Source organism: Desmodus rotundus, chromosome 4, assembly GCF_022682495.2.
Source record: "Desmodus rotundus isolate HL8 chromosome 4, HLdesRot8A.1, whole genome shotgun sequence".
NCBI classification, from domain to species: domain Eukaryota; kingdom Metazoa; phylum Chordata; class Mammalia; order Chiroptera; family Phyllostomidae; genus Desmodus; species Desmodus rotundus.
The window spans coordinates 13,863,584-13,878,745 of record NC_071390.1 but is presented as its reverse complement, the minus strand read 5'-3'; the positions used below and the strand labels follow the sequence as shown (position 1 = coordinate 13,878,745).

At 42.9% G+C, this 15,162-nt stretch overlaps 1 pseudogene; it reads left to right on the top strand.

Annotated features, from left to right (window-relative positions):
• Positions 1-5,978: 5,978 nt before the first annotated feature.
• Positions 5,979-11,573, top strand: LOC112300448 (large ribosomal subunit protein uL29 pseudogene; annotated as a pseudogene).
• Positions 11,574-15,162: the final 3,589 nt, after the last annotated feature.

Genomic DNA, 15,162 nt, shown 5'->3' with positions numbered 1-15,162 from the left:
CAATGTGATGATGTAAGGGGTCCTGCATTTGAAAACATTATCCCAAGGGAAGGTTGGGGTAGAGGAAGCAGTACTGGAGAGAAAGATGAAGGCTTATCACTTAAGAAGGTATTTTTCTAGGTGTTGAGAGCCAAAACCAAGGACCCCACTGAGGGGATGGACAAGAGGAGTCAAATCACAGAGAACTTTCAGGAAGAACTTTTTGGACATGGTGCTAGACTGGATGTGAAAGTATAGAGAGCGGCAATGAAGATGACTTTGATTTCTAGTTTGAGTGTGGGATGGGTAATGGTGTCACTCATCAAGGCAGGTGACACAGAGGACGAGCGTTTAGAGAGAAAAATGAGTTTTATGTTGAACAGATAATGTTTATGGAGTCTATGTGGACTTCACACAGAAGTATCCAATGTCATTTAATTTCTTTACCCATAAGGCAGAACGTATGCGGCAAACTCACTGTGGTAGAGGCTTCACTCCTCACATCAGAGCCCACGTGTTATGCAGGCGTCTACCGATCTAGACTATGAAACAGAAGTTTAGTGATCAGTAGCGGTGCCATTTCAGTCCTGGTTTTTAAATGCAATTCAGGTTTGCAATATGACTTAAAATTGAGCTATACTGGAAAAGTTTATATTTTGTAAGTCTTATTTGGGGTATTATTTTCTAAGTGATATTCCTAATCAATTTCCAGATTAACAGCTGACTTGGGCTGGAAATTAGGCCAATTTAGAACAAATCCGTCATGCTCTCTGGCATCTCAGGGTTTGAAAGGATAAGAATTAGAAGACACAGCCAGTTGTCTGGTAGTATGGGATGTGAATGTCGTACAAATTAGCAAAGAGCCCCTTTGCCAAGTTTTAATCAGTAGTGCTGAATTGAAAAGAAGGTACCAGCCATGAAAATAATGTTGTATCCTCAGTCTTTTCATATATGAAATTGTTTCCTCAAACTACTTAAAAAAACAACACCTAATCCTTGGCATCCTTAATCCCTTTCCTCTATTTACAGTGTAAAGAGGCTGAAGAAAATGTGTCCAGTGGAATAACTCAATTTTGAGAAATGGGCCAGAGCCCAATCCAGATGGATGCAGCCGTGGGGGGTTGGGAGAGTCACCCCCTGTCCCTAGGTTACTTCTTTGTTGAACCTATAATTGTGTTAGTAAGAAAGGAGACATGTGTTAGCTGTGGACCTTTCAAGGCAGGCAATTGCACTATTTCATATTTGCATCTGACTTAGAAAGAGTATCTTCAAAAAGCATCTGGGACACCCTGGGAATCATATCTAGAGTGAAATGTCTGAGGAGTAATTAGGAAGGAGAAGGTAAGCACGAGAGCAAGAGAAAGAGTGATACCATTTGCAGAGAAGTCATTTATATTGAAACAGCCTCAGAGCCACTGACCTTAATAGGACCAGATCAAAGTCTATTCATGTTAACCTCTTAACGAACCAAAAGCTGCTGAGGGAGGAAGAAAAAAAAAACATAGCCTGTTCCATCTGGGGGGACAAATGATGTAAATACGTACTACTCTCTGACTATTCGAATAGCCCAGATAAAGATGCAACTGCCTGCAGAGATAATTACTTGGGCAAGAGTGTTAGAGCAAAAAAACGGCATCAGATCTTTAATAAGATAACCCAATACCTCTAAGCATTGCATTAGAGCAGCAGCAGGATTATTTTCATGCCATTAGAGGAAAATGGAAAGAACTCATTGTTCTGAGCTGTAGCATCCTGGAGATCAGGGAGAGAAGGGCTCCGGAGCTGCTGCCCTCAGAGTCCAGTCTTTTAGGTTTGAATCCTGTCCTGGGACAAAAAGGTTGAGGTTAGAGAGGGCAGGAGTAAGGCTGTGTGTGTGTGTGTCTCTGTGTGTGTGTGCAAAACTGACAGAACATCTGCTTTCCTGTGGATTTGGGTAAAGTAGGAGATGAATAGTTCACCCTGGCTAAAAATATTTTACCTTCATAATTAATTTAAAAATCTATCAATAAAGCCAATCATCTCAGCAACCAAATTGTGGGTTGTCAGGAAAAGGGGTAAGTGCCTGGAAAGCTGACCACAGTCTGAGCACACACACCTCTGGGGCCTAGCTCAGGGCCAGGTGGGAATGGTGTGCGGAGTGGGTGGCACTAGGCGCGTGCTCTGTAGATTGACTGACGGGTAGCCTCCATTTCACCGGCAACAGCGCTCCTGCCCTGGTAACCCAGTGCGTGATCACCCAGCATGCAGGAGCAACAGATCCGATAGCTGTCTGATTCATGGTCTCTGGCAGACCAGTATGGCTATGGTCACAGAGAAAGAAAGACTCCGGCTCCACCTTCACTCCCAGACTTTTAAATCAGGCATCAAAGATCCAAATCCAAAGGATCCAACTGGGTACATAAATGCATCAAGAGGGGTAGACCAGGAATGTAGTGAAGGGAGTAGCTGCCTCTGCTCGGTGCCAACCAAATGCTGTCAAATGGGAAGGCAGCCATTGCCATGTTGTGAGATAACCCAACTTCCCAGGAAAAGCTGATGCATCTGACCTTCATGTGACATCTCATAAGGTTTAAATTTTTATAGGTGTTGTGGAAGCCAAACCAAACACTGCTTTGTTGAGTTTGCCGAGTCCACAAGGCCATGGTCTTTGTCTCACTCCTTAACCAGGCTAGAAAGCCTTTCACTGCCGAATCAGAAATACAAAGCTCCACGTCAAAGCCTGTGGGAACTGGGGCCCATTGCTCTTTGCTGGGAGTTGGAGAAAATGAGAAATGAAGGACACACTGTAGATTCCCAAAGAGGGCACTGTGAGTTCCAAGATCAGAGAGAATCAAGAGTGGAGGTAATGAAATGCTCTCTGAGGACTTGTCATTTCCCCAAGGACCAGCCCTGGGCACAGGAAGATTTTGTTGTGACAGCTATTATTTTAGGGTAACCAGTGACAACCACCACCAAAACCACTCTTGTCATCAAAGGTGTGTGTGTCGGAAATTGGGTAGGAAAAAATACTACTAGGCCCCTGAGGATGCTGCAAAGATCATTCTCTCCCATACCAATTCCTTTCCTACGCTTCACACCCTCTCCATCAATTCAAAGCATGACCCTAGCCATTCTGAATGTAAGGAAAGAATCGAGCTTATTAACAGTTAGCATATTAATTGACTTTTTACTGTTTAAAGGAAGCTCACAGCATCTCATTATTGGGACTTAAAAGAATGGAAATTGTCAGGAACAGAATTTGGTGAATGGGTTAAAAAAATGTAAAGAGCTGACTCTGGCTGAGGGCTCTGTGCCCAGCCCCTTCGCCCAGGGCTGCGGTCCTCAGCTCTTCAGAAATCCTGCTCTCTCACTGCAAAGGGGTCTGTTTATTTTTTCATATAGAAGACAGCTTCAAAGGGCAGCTTTTGCATTGGTTTTCCTTTGGGCAACATTAAAGGGGAGAACAAAGTGAATTCAGAACGGGTTTGTGTTTTTTTTTGCCACAGGCCACTCAGTAGACAACCTAAGTTCAGAAGCGCCAGTGGAACGCTGGTCTGCTTCTCTGCAGGCCAGTGCCACTCGTTGCAGGTGGTCTCCACGCTGCTTCTCCACCCAGGACCGGGAGGAAGGAGGTCTTTTCTCCAGGCCAGGCAGGCATCTGCCTCGGCAAAGTTAAGAAATGTGTGCAACGTCTCTCAGCAGATGTTGAGAGCATGAGCTCTGTCAGGCTTCCTGGCCTGACAAATCCTGGCTCTGTTACTTCTTAGCTCTGTGATCATGGACAAGTTTCTAAACCTCTCTGGGCCCCTGTTAGCTTCACCTATAAAGATAATAATATCCACTTGGTAGGATTGCCATGAGAATGAAGATGGTGCACATGCCTGGTACAGAGTAAACACTGATTAAATGTTAGCTAGCTTTCTTTTTATTGTTGTTGTTACTATCATATAAATCAGCACTTCACAATATACGTCCTGATTTGTTCTCTCACTACTTCATAGGGAAACCACGTTAGGGCAATGCAAATCATGCCATCTAAGGAATTCTGACGAAGGAGTCAGAAGACCAAGGGATGGGAGTCAACATGTAAGCTAGGCAGCTGACCAGCCAGGTGACTCTGGTCAAGTCGCTGTACCTTCTTGAGTCTCAGTTCTGTCACCTGTGCGATGTGAATGATCTTCATCATTTAGCCTTACAGAGCTGTTGTTAAGATCCACATGAGACTTATTTGGCCTTAAACCATAATATATTTTATCAGAATTTATTATTTCTATTCTCCCCCTGTATTTCACACTCTCCCTCTCTAGCTCACACTTTCCTTCATGCTTTTTTGCTTCTGCTACCTAAGACAAAGTGAGGACATGTCTTATTAAAACAGAAAAGGAAGGAGAGGGGAGGAAGCACTGAATAATTATTCCCTTACTACAAAAAAAGTGGTGGGGAGAAAATACAGACAACTATAATTGAACAACAATAAAATAATTTTTTTTAAAGTGGCATGCTATTTTTCTTGTTTTACAGAATTCTCCTTAATCTACTTTCTTATGATTTTAAAGAACGGATATGAATTGACCACTCAGAATTTGCTATGTTAAAGATGGGAGGGTTAAATTGGTGCAGATTTTCTGGAAGGCTACATCAGTGTGCTTCAGGCACTATTAAAAACCTTACTCCCTGTGACTCCACAATCCCACACTTGGGGATTTGCCCTGGAGTATTTTAAAACAAGACAAACAATCATTAAAATTGCTCATTGCAGTGTTATATATGATAATGAAACATTGAAAGCAACCTGAATGTCCAGCCACAGGGGAATGAGCTAGCAAATTAGAGGCCATTAACTTGATGGACTATATTATAGACATTAAAAGTAAAAGTCACGGTTCTTAGCAGTGTGAAAAGACTTATCAAATTACATATAAATCATGATTACTATTATGTAAAAGTAAAGCAGTTTTATTAGAAGTTACGAAGGATGGTTAAAAATCGTTAAATGTATCTTAGAGTTTAACATTGTTTTTTTGCAACCAGTCAAGTTAAACAACTGAATTCCAAAATCATTTAATCTTACCCTACTAATATCAGTTGTCATAGCAAACATTAACATTCTTGGTATAATAAGCTCTGTGCTGAGAACTTGTTACGGATCATCTTTAGTTCTCATTACTACTTCTTTAGGTCAGTTCTATTACTGTCCCTGTTCTGCAGGTGAGAAAACTGAGACCAGAGAAGGAGAATACTTATCTGATACGTACAGATGGTAAGTCGTAGCCTCAAGCCCTGGTTCCTGTCTCTGAAGCCCACATTCTTAGTGTAAGGTCACCACTGTCAATATGAGCGTGCACACACGTCACTTCTTTGTGGCCTGTATTGTCGGTGGGACTAGAGAGTTCACATTTTAAGCAGCCATCTTTGTAGGTCTAGAGACACAAGGTCCACCTGAGTTAATCCTGTAGATGGAATGCACTGGGAAACTTCTAGCTTTGGAGTTTGTTTCATATAGAATTCAGACCCCACGCATGCATACCCCTTAGTAAGATTGTGTGTCTAGTTGTAGGCTCGCCGACTTTGTTGGGTGGTTTTGTAGTCTTCTCCCCATTTGGAAGAACCATATCCCATCATCTATATCCTTGAAACACTGGGACATCAACCAGGACTGTGGGACACTTTATTCTTGCTCTTCTTAGCTGGATTTGGTCCTGTGCAGTTCGGCCCAAGCCACTCTGTAGGAGAATGCCCTCTGATCTATGCTTCTGTTGGAATCCTTTTTGGCTGGTGCGATACTCTTGTACTTTTCCACCTCTACCCACACAAGTCCTCAGTCTTCCCGTGGATATCCCGTTCCTGATGGATCTATTTGTAGGCACTCATTTTCTATCTAGCTCATTATCACAATGACCATTAAAATTACAACTGGCTTCTGAATTCTTGGCTGCTCTAATCATCAAGGCAATTATGGCTAATTCACAGCAGCTCTTATTGTTATTATTCATTTATTCAGTTTAATTTATGATATAATCATGGCTTATGCCAGGACATCCCAGGCCTGCAAGAGGTGAGGGTACGCCATGTAGTGTGGCCCAATTGGTACAGCTATGGCTTCCTTATTGCAAAAACAATATTAAAAGTAGTAGAACAGGAAAAAAATCTTAATTTCACCACCCTTGCAAAACTGTTTCAATTTTTCCCATTTCTTCCATAATTAGTTGAATGCTTTTACTACACAGTAATTGCTGTGTGAATATGATCTTGTATTTTTTCCCTTCAGATAGCACGCTACCAAACACAGTTTTCCAAGTTGTTTTGCTGTCTGTATAAATGTTACGTTGGATTCAAATTGGAGTGTCTACATGCATGACAGTCAGCCTGTTACCATAGCTTTTCCGAGTATTCTGATAACGTCATTTATGATGCTTTGCCTGTCTCTGGAGGTTTTTGTGAGGAGTCATTGAGATGAGAAATATGAAGATGATGAGAAAAGGACCAAGAAAAGGGAATTTCGATACCCATTAGCTCCTATTTCATCCCCCCCTAAGTTTTGACTTCAATGGCCTACCTTTAATCAATATCTCATTCTTTGGGACTGAAAAGCTTGGTGGTTGAGATTCCTTTGAAAATGTAGCTATTTTTTAGAGTTACTAAGCATTATAAATTAGCACTTGAATTTTGTGAGCCAGACCCCGCTGGAGAGACATAGCCTTGACATATTGTATGTTGAACCAGAATTGTACAGCTATTGGGGTACTGTCTTCCAACTTTCTTTCCTGAGAGTCTGCTTTAGACAAATGATCTGTCTTACTGTATTGCAGGTAACCGGAGGCCAGCCGTTAAGTGTTGACTAAAACGTTGACAATGAGGTCCTGTCTATTTCCAGCATAGATATGATATGAGGAAAGGGATAAAAACAAGAGATGTTTAGAGTAGACAAGGAATCTATTACCAAGAAAGGCCTAAAGAGTTCACTCTTTTGACATCTTTATAGGCTAGGTACCAGGTATACTTCTAACTTAGATTGAGAAGTAAATGACACTAATTAGAGGCATAGGTATTCAACAAATGTTTATGAGCTATAAAACAAGAATTACTAGTAAATGAACATATAAACATAGGTTGCAATATAGCTAATTAACAATAAATACTATTTATTGAGGGCTTACTATGTGCCAAAGTACTTTGTGTTATATTAACTCAGTGAGGCATCTGGATGAAGCAGGTACTTTTTTATCCCCATTTTATAATTAAAGAAAATGGAGACAGAGAGACTAAATAATTGATCAAGATTATGATGATGGAGTCAGGATTCAAACCATCCAGTCTCACTAAAAAGTCACTCAAGGATAGCAATCAAGAAACAGTTCAAACATATTATTTCTAAATTGTGAAGACAACCCTACAAACAGGTATTTTTATTTCCATTTTACTCAGCTTTACAGATGCAAAAACTAGAGCTCGGTGGCAGACTAAGTTTTAGGAGGGAGGTGTCCATGGGAGTATCTTATTACTAGCATTATTTAAAATGGCCAGTGCATGTTGAAAATAAAAACCAGACTGGTTTTTATTTGCTTTCATTATCGTTTGAAGTTTTCTACAGACCATATACCTCCTTGTTGCCAACACATGGCTCCTCCCCCTTATTCCCCATTCTACCCCCCACATGCACTTAGCATGCTACCAGCTTGAAGAAATTAAATGAGTAAGGTTACACAACTCTTAAGCACTAGACCCCAGATCTGAAGCTAGAGAATTTTATATATATGTGTGTGTGTGTATATATGTGTGATATATACATACATATATATATATACTCAAACCCATCCCACAGACAGAGCTAATCAGAATGCTCATGGGTGAGACATTTATTTATGTAAATATTTTAAAGCTCTACATTTATTCTCAAGTGCAATCAAAATTAATTAGTAGAATTTCAACCTGGAATCCATTTATCTTCTAAAATAATCTCTAGGTTAAGACTCCTATTTAGAGGTAATCACAAACTGTGTATCTTCAAAGCTGTATCCCTAAATTCTCAGCCCTGAGTTAGTTCCAGGCTAGCCCAAGATGTTTCAGTACCTGGCAATGGAGTGAGACAGCTTTGTGTACCAAGTAGCTCCTCTTGGTGGAATCTTCCCCAACTCTTAAAAGCAAATATAAGATTTTGACATACCAAGTAGAAATAGCAAAAGTATACAAGACAGAGAGATCCTAGTTCCAGAGACAACCTAGTCCTGACTGGTGTGTCTGAACATCTAACTCAATTTAACAGCAACAGCAAAACAAGCTAGTCTATGCTGGTGAGGCTATTTGTAGGGGACAGGGACCAGAAATTTTCCCTGGCCTTTCCCTTATATTCACTCCAGATGTCGCTGAGGCAGCCTAGAAGCAAATATAATTTTTAATGACTAATTTAATTTGAGCAAAGCAACTCTTGACCATCCATCCAGGCCATCAGAGCAGATGGTGAGACAAGAGGGTAGCAGTCAAGGCCGGACTTCAGAGTCATCTAGAAAGTCTTAAAAATTCATTTCTTAAATTCATGGGATCCTCTTAGGCTGTCTGATTCAGAATCCCCAGAGACAGAGATTTTTTTACAAAGCTCCCACAAGTGATTCTGACGTCCCTGGTTTGGTTCCCAGTGTGGTGTGGCTAGAAAAATGTTAGGTATCTAGGCTCCAAAAAGCTCTCCCACCAATTCACCCAAATACCAGGCAAGCATGACCTGAGACTTCCTAGCATAATCAAACGCAATGAGAAGGTTCTAGATGGGGACCCTACACTCCAATGTCGGTCACAGGGATGGAACACTTGCTGTAGAACTGAGTCCAGAGGACTCACTGCATGGTGGACAGATGTGGATTTTGGAGGCAGGCCAGTCTGGGTTCTATTCCTACCTCAGTCACTTCACCAGCTATGAATATTTGAACCATTAACTTAATTCCCCTTGGTCTCAATATCTATATCTGTAAACAAGGAAATAAAAATGCCTTCTTCATATGTTTGTGGGAATGATGTATTATGCCAGTCCTGGGCCTTTTGGTTTTCCAATCCATTCCTCATCTTTCCATTGGTCCAACATATTTGAATTCTGGCTGGGTTGGCCAATGGAAGGCCCCATGGGAGACTGGAGGGCAGAAAGAAGAGAGAAGCTATGGCATTCTGTCCCTTCCTCTCTGACACAGTGGCATCACTGCTGTGGCTTCTCTGTCATAGCCCTTACTCCCACCAGATAGGCCCCCCTTGGTTCTAGCTCCCATTAAGAAACCCACCTCCAGCTACCTCCAGTCTAGGGGTGGAGGTAACCCTCTACTATGACTAATCCCTGGCTTGACTCGTATCCTAGATGGCCTCCTCTCTGCTACCGCCAGTGTAACCAATTCCCTGGCTTATATTCCCTCTTAAACAGTTAAGTGGTTCCTCTCTCCGCTTCCCATTAAATCCTTATAATGTTCCAAGTATAGGACTTGGTACTATTTATATTTAATAAATTGGAACTGTTTCAATCAAATATATATTATAATAAAAAACTGCTTATTCCTCAAATGCCCCCCGCCATTGTCCTCTGTCGTTGGCAGGAGCGCTCAGGGGAAAGGTGGCTGACTGGAGACACATCTGTCTGAGCAGTTCTCCCAAACTGGAAACAATAATAATAGTCAACATATGTAGATAGTGCTCCCTCCATGCCAGGCATAGTTTTAATTGCTTTACTTATTAAATCATTTAATCTTCACTACAACTTTATGAGGTAGACATTATTACTTTTGGAAATGAGGCAAAGAGGAAAAAAGTGACTTGCCCAAGGTCATTGTGCTAAGGGGGTAGAGCCCAAACTCAACCCCAGGCAGTCTGGTACAAGAAGCTGTTCTCCATAAGCCTGATCCTCTACCTCTCACAAGATGACTCCTCAGAACCAGGGAAAACAATGTCCTTTCATCCTCAGGGGACATTGCCACTCAACTCTGAGGACTCCCGTGTGAAAGGGCCTCTATCTCTTACAGTTTGAGACCTACACAAAAACCAGGATGCTTTGATAGAGCATCCTTGCCCATCTTGCCCCTGCAGAAGGTCCAATACCCAGCCCAGAGCCTGCCTGGCACCTGCTGCCTTTTTCTGCTTTAATAGACGCCTCTTTGGTGGAGCGTGACTGCACAGGAATCCATAAGCCATTAGCTGGAGCTATATTAAAGCCTGGGAAAATCAATTGCTAACATTCTAATGACCTTCCTATAAATTAGTTTATCAGATTGTTTTACTCATTCACTAATTAACTGAAGGCAAAAGGGAACTAACTAATATTTATTTATTGAGTCTTTACTCTGTGCCCAGCCATCTGCCAGGAGCTCTGCATCTGACCTCTCTTTTCCTTTTCACCCTTCAAGCAACCCTGTGAGAGTAAAGTATGATTCCCACCTTACAGATAGGAAAACTGAGCTCAGCACATCATTTAAACCAGTGGTCAGTCTGACTCTAATATGCCACACAGTCTCTTCTGAGCTAAGATAAAAATGCTCTCTAGCCCTGGCTGGTGTGGCTCAGTGGATTGAGCACCAGCCTGTGAGCCAAAGGGTCCCTGGTTCAATTCCCAGTCAGGGCACATGTCTGGGTGGCAGGCCAGGTCCCCAGCAGAGGGTGCGCAAGAGGCAAACATACATCGATATTTCTCTCCTTCCCTTCCCCTCTCTCTAAAAATAAATAATATTAAAAAAGACAAAAAGATGCTTTCTAAATGGGAGTATGCTTCACAGAAGCATAATTACCCAGTTGGAACACTTCCCATAGAGGAGATTCCAGAACTGCGATAGAGCAGTTGGAGTCTGTGACTCACGCCCCCGCCCCCCTTTTTGAACAGGAGCGTCCACAGCAGTTATTCTGTGCAGGTCCCACCACTGGATGTTGGCGGAGTGTGTACAGATAACGATCTTACAGTTTCACAGATCCTCCTCAAGTCAAGGGTAAGTGTACTCACGGGGAGAGGATGGACTGTGGGGAGGGGAGCAGAGGAGAGCAGTGGGGAGAAATTGGGACAATTGTAACAGAACAACAATAAAAACCAGAAACCTTTAGAAGACAGTCAATCCACGTGATACATTTTTAGGAATAAAGAAAATAACCCCGTAACTGGTGAATATATTTCTATGATAAAAATAAAAAGAGCACTTTCTCTCCGAGCAGGCAGCGGCAGCGGCTGGTTCAGACTTGTCCAGAATGAAGGCTGGAGACCTTTGCCACAAGGAGGAGGAGCTGCTCAAACATCTGAAGGACGTGAAGGTGGGGCTGTCCCAGTTGCACTGGGCCAAAGGGACAGATGGGTGGCGCAGCTTTCCAAACTTTCTAAGATCCGAGTTGTTCGCAAATCCGTTGACTGCGTTCTCACCGTCATTCACCAGACTCAGAAAGAGAGTCTCAGGAAATTCTACAGGGGCAAGAAGTGCAAGCCCCTGGACCTGCAGCCCAAGAAAACACACGCCATGCGTCGCGGGCTCCACAAGCATGAAGAGAACCTGAAGAGCAAGAAGCAGCCACCGAAGGAGTGGCCGTACCCACTGCAGCAGTAGGCAGTCAAGGCCTCAGCATCGCAGGGTCAACAAAGCACAAACGGGCTCAAAAAACAAAAAGAGTAACTGTACTGTACTCAGCCTCATCCCTTCTGAACCTGACACAGATGATAATATTTAGGACTTCGAGCTGATGCTCCAAGACATTTAGAGACTGTGAAGGTGCCTTTTGCATAGCCACAAACCTCCTCTAACTCAGGAAATGGGAGCCTGCTCCCCAATTGGGGGAAAAAGGAAGAGAGTAAGTTATAAATCGTTCTGTGCAAAGATTACCCCACACTGGTGGTGGTGGTTTTATAACTGTATACATTTGTCAGATCTCATTGAATGGTGCACTTAAAATTGGTGAAACTTATCGTACACAAATTATACCTCAATAAAACTGACAAAAAATTACTCTGTCCATGAACAAAAGGATATTCAAAGAAACTATGTGGGGGAAATTACCTTGGATGGACATTTTTTAAATGGGGAAATTACCATTCTAGGTAGTCTTAATGCTTCTGATGTCCCCACTAGGAGATGAAGCCAGAGCTTTTAACCGCACATTTCCCAGGACCCTGGGTGTTGGGGTTTGAGGGCGGGGTTGCTTCTAGATGAATTCAGCAAAGAAGAGAGTAAACAATCTTCTGTCTCTAAAAATTTGTTTTTATAGCCTGGGATCGTGACAAAATAAGGAGCACAACCTGGGTGTGCAGAGTGCTGACTTAGAAGTGGAGACACACCTTGGCAGGGACCCACTTTGATGACCTCCACGGCCCCATGTGTCAGTAAGGCAGGTACTGCCTGCCCCCCAACAGATGAGATGCTCCAGTCCAGAGAGAAGGTCACTTATTCAAGGTCACACAGATGGGAAGCCCCATAACCAGGCCCCGAGTCCTGGGACTTTGTGGCCAAACACAATGTTTTTCTTCTAAATAACTGGACGTAGTGATCATATTTTTAGGCTCTGGAATTGACCATGATTCCCCGCAGGGTCTAGCAGTACAAATTCCTACAATAAAATAGGGTTCTGCTGGCCCGAGTCTGGAGCCTTGTGCTGGTATCCCACAGCGAAAGCCATATTGTCTTTGCACTGGCCTCCCAGGAAGAGACGGAGAAAATGCAGAACGTTCTGCCTCCTGCTCCTGCTGTCCTGATCCACGTGAACTGTGGTGCAGCAAAGGGAAAATGAAGAGGTAGCAGTTTGCCTTCAGAGCGTCACATTGCCATCTGGTCTGGAGGAAATTATTATTTAACCATTCCCATGGAGGGTTTGAGGCTGCTCCAAAAAGAGTTTTTGTTTTGCCTTCAGGAGCTGGACAGTTTCAGAAGCAAATTTTACTACCTCTTTGTTTCCTGGCCCACAGACATGGGGTTGCTTTCTGGAATCAGACAACGAACTCCATGCATGTGCTCCGTGCATGCAGGAGACATCCGGGATCTTCTGGAACCTCAAGAAAGAAAAGGAGAAGAATCAAATGGCAATGGATGCGATCTCCATCTGCAGGAGTGATCCAATTGATTTCTGAAAATGGAAAGCTGAGGAAACCTGGGGACAATCTGCAGGGGCGATGTGGAACATTCTGTACCTCAGAATGCTGCAGTCTCCTTGCATTTGCGTGCTAGGGCTGCCATAACAGAGTACGACCAACTAGGTGGCTTGAACAACAAAAACTTATTTTCTCTTGGTTTCCGGAAATGAGGACTCCAAGGTTAAGCGTCAGGAAAGTTGGTTTCTTCTGAAGAGTGTAGTTGGCTGTCTTCTCCCTGTCCTTGTCAGTGTCCCAATCTCTTCTTTTTATAAGGACCCCAGTTATATTGGGTCCTAATAATCTAATTTTAACTTAATTATCTGTTTTAAAACCTTATATCCAAATACAGTCTAAGGTACTTGCGAGTTGGACTTCAACATATGGGTTTGGGGGGGCGGGTGGCGGAGACACAATTTGGCTCTATTTCCAGTCTTTACTAGGCTCTGTTCTGTGTAGCAGAAAACTACATTTCCCAAGCTCCCTTGCCAATTGGCTCTGCCTAGGTAGAAAACACTGGAGGAAAGCTGAATGGTAGAGGGGTGGAGAAGCCAGCACATTTCTCCCTCTGCATCAGGGACAGTGGATGAGTCTCCTCCATCATTGAGAACCTGGTAGAAAGCTCCTCTTTCGTGGTCTCCATTGCTGCTAGGCAGTCCTCACCAGAGCAGTGGCTCCTTCAGACCTTCCTGGCTTCCATCTCTAAGGCTAGAAGTCTCTTTCTGCAGTTTCTAATCTTGGAGTTGCTTCAATATCCTCTGTTGGCTTCTGAGCTCTTCTATCACCAGGCCAACCAATTCCCAGCATTAACTTCCCTCCTTGAAAGACTTAGAGTGTCTTCTGTGTCACTACTAGACTCTCAAAGCTACTTCCTGATCTGAGAAAGATGATTCTAACACCAGGCAAAATAAATAAATAAATAAATAAAGCCTAGAATCTTAAAATATAAAAGCGTGCTACTATGTGACAATAAAATAAACAAAAACCACACAGTCTCTCTACTTACAGAGCTTCTTTCTAGGTGAGAGGATAGACATTAATAAAGATCTCACAAATTGCCAAATCATATGATCCCCATACACAGAGCCAGCGGCCATCTGCCACTGAGAAAGCTTAATCTTCGAGGTCTCCCACCTTCTCGGACTCTTTCCAAGGGCCTGGGAGAAAACCTGGCTATGTGATTACATTGTCGCATGTATTTTATACACTTTTCAAAAGAAACACGTTTGTATTATTTTTCTTAAAGCGGGTTTCTAAATTTTCAAATACTTTAAACCCAGCAGAATTTGATCTACTCCTGCTGCAGTTATTTCAGAATAGGCAGGTAGGGACTCAGTCCATACAGAAATAGATATCGGTGTTGGATTTAAGACAAATCTATTCTTTGCAGCCCTGAATCCTAAACATTCCGATCATGGGTTGGAATCAACTCCTAGCCAGTTATTCCTATTCCTCAGCATTACATGGAAGCAGCAGTACATATATGCCCTGTGGTCAGACAGTCTCTATTATAGTCCCAGCTTCACCTTCTATTACTATATGGCCCTGGACCTCAGATTTCTTATATGTTCAATGGAAATAATATCAGTGCTTAACTCATAGGGTGGTTCTGAGGATTGAATTAGGTGATCTAGGCAAAGCGTTTATTGGCTGCCTAGAACTCTTTATATAGTAAGCGCTACATAAATGCTTGTCACTGTTGACATTGTTGTTATGGACTTGATCTCAGACTTCTTTCCCTGCCTTAGTCCCTACCACCTTGCTTCTTTGCCTGGGCTCATTCGGCTCCCACTTTGAACTATTCTGGCCTCAGAATAGTAAACTGGCTGTGTTACTTCTGCTGCCTCTGTCCTAGCCCCAGCCTTTGGCTTGGAACTTGAGTTTACTAGGGAACCTCCCTAGGAATGGACAATGACAGCTTCTTTCCAGCCCACTGGGGCAGAAGGTCCATACTTATCCCTGGTTTTCTGTTGCCCCTCCCTAGTTATGCACAGTCCTGCTCCCATGATGTAGCAGGTTGACCCTTTGTTTCCGGCACCAGCTTGTTGGAGCAAAGCAGCAAATGAGAAAACGTACCAGTCAGGCACAGTTAATACCAGGACTTCCTCCCACTTTCTTATGAACTTTCTGTCTCCATCCCATCC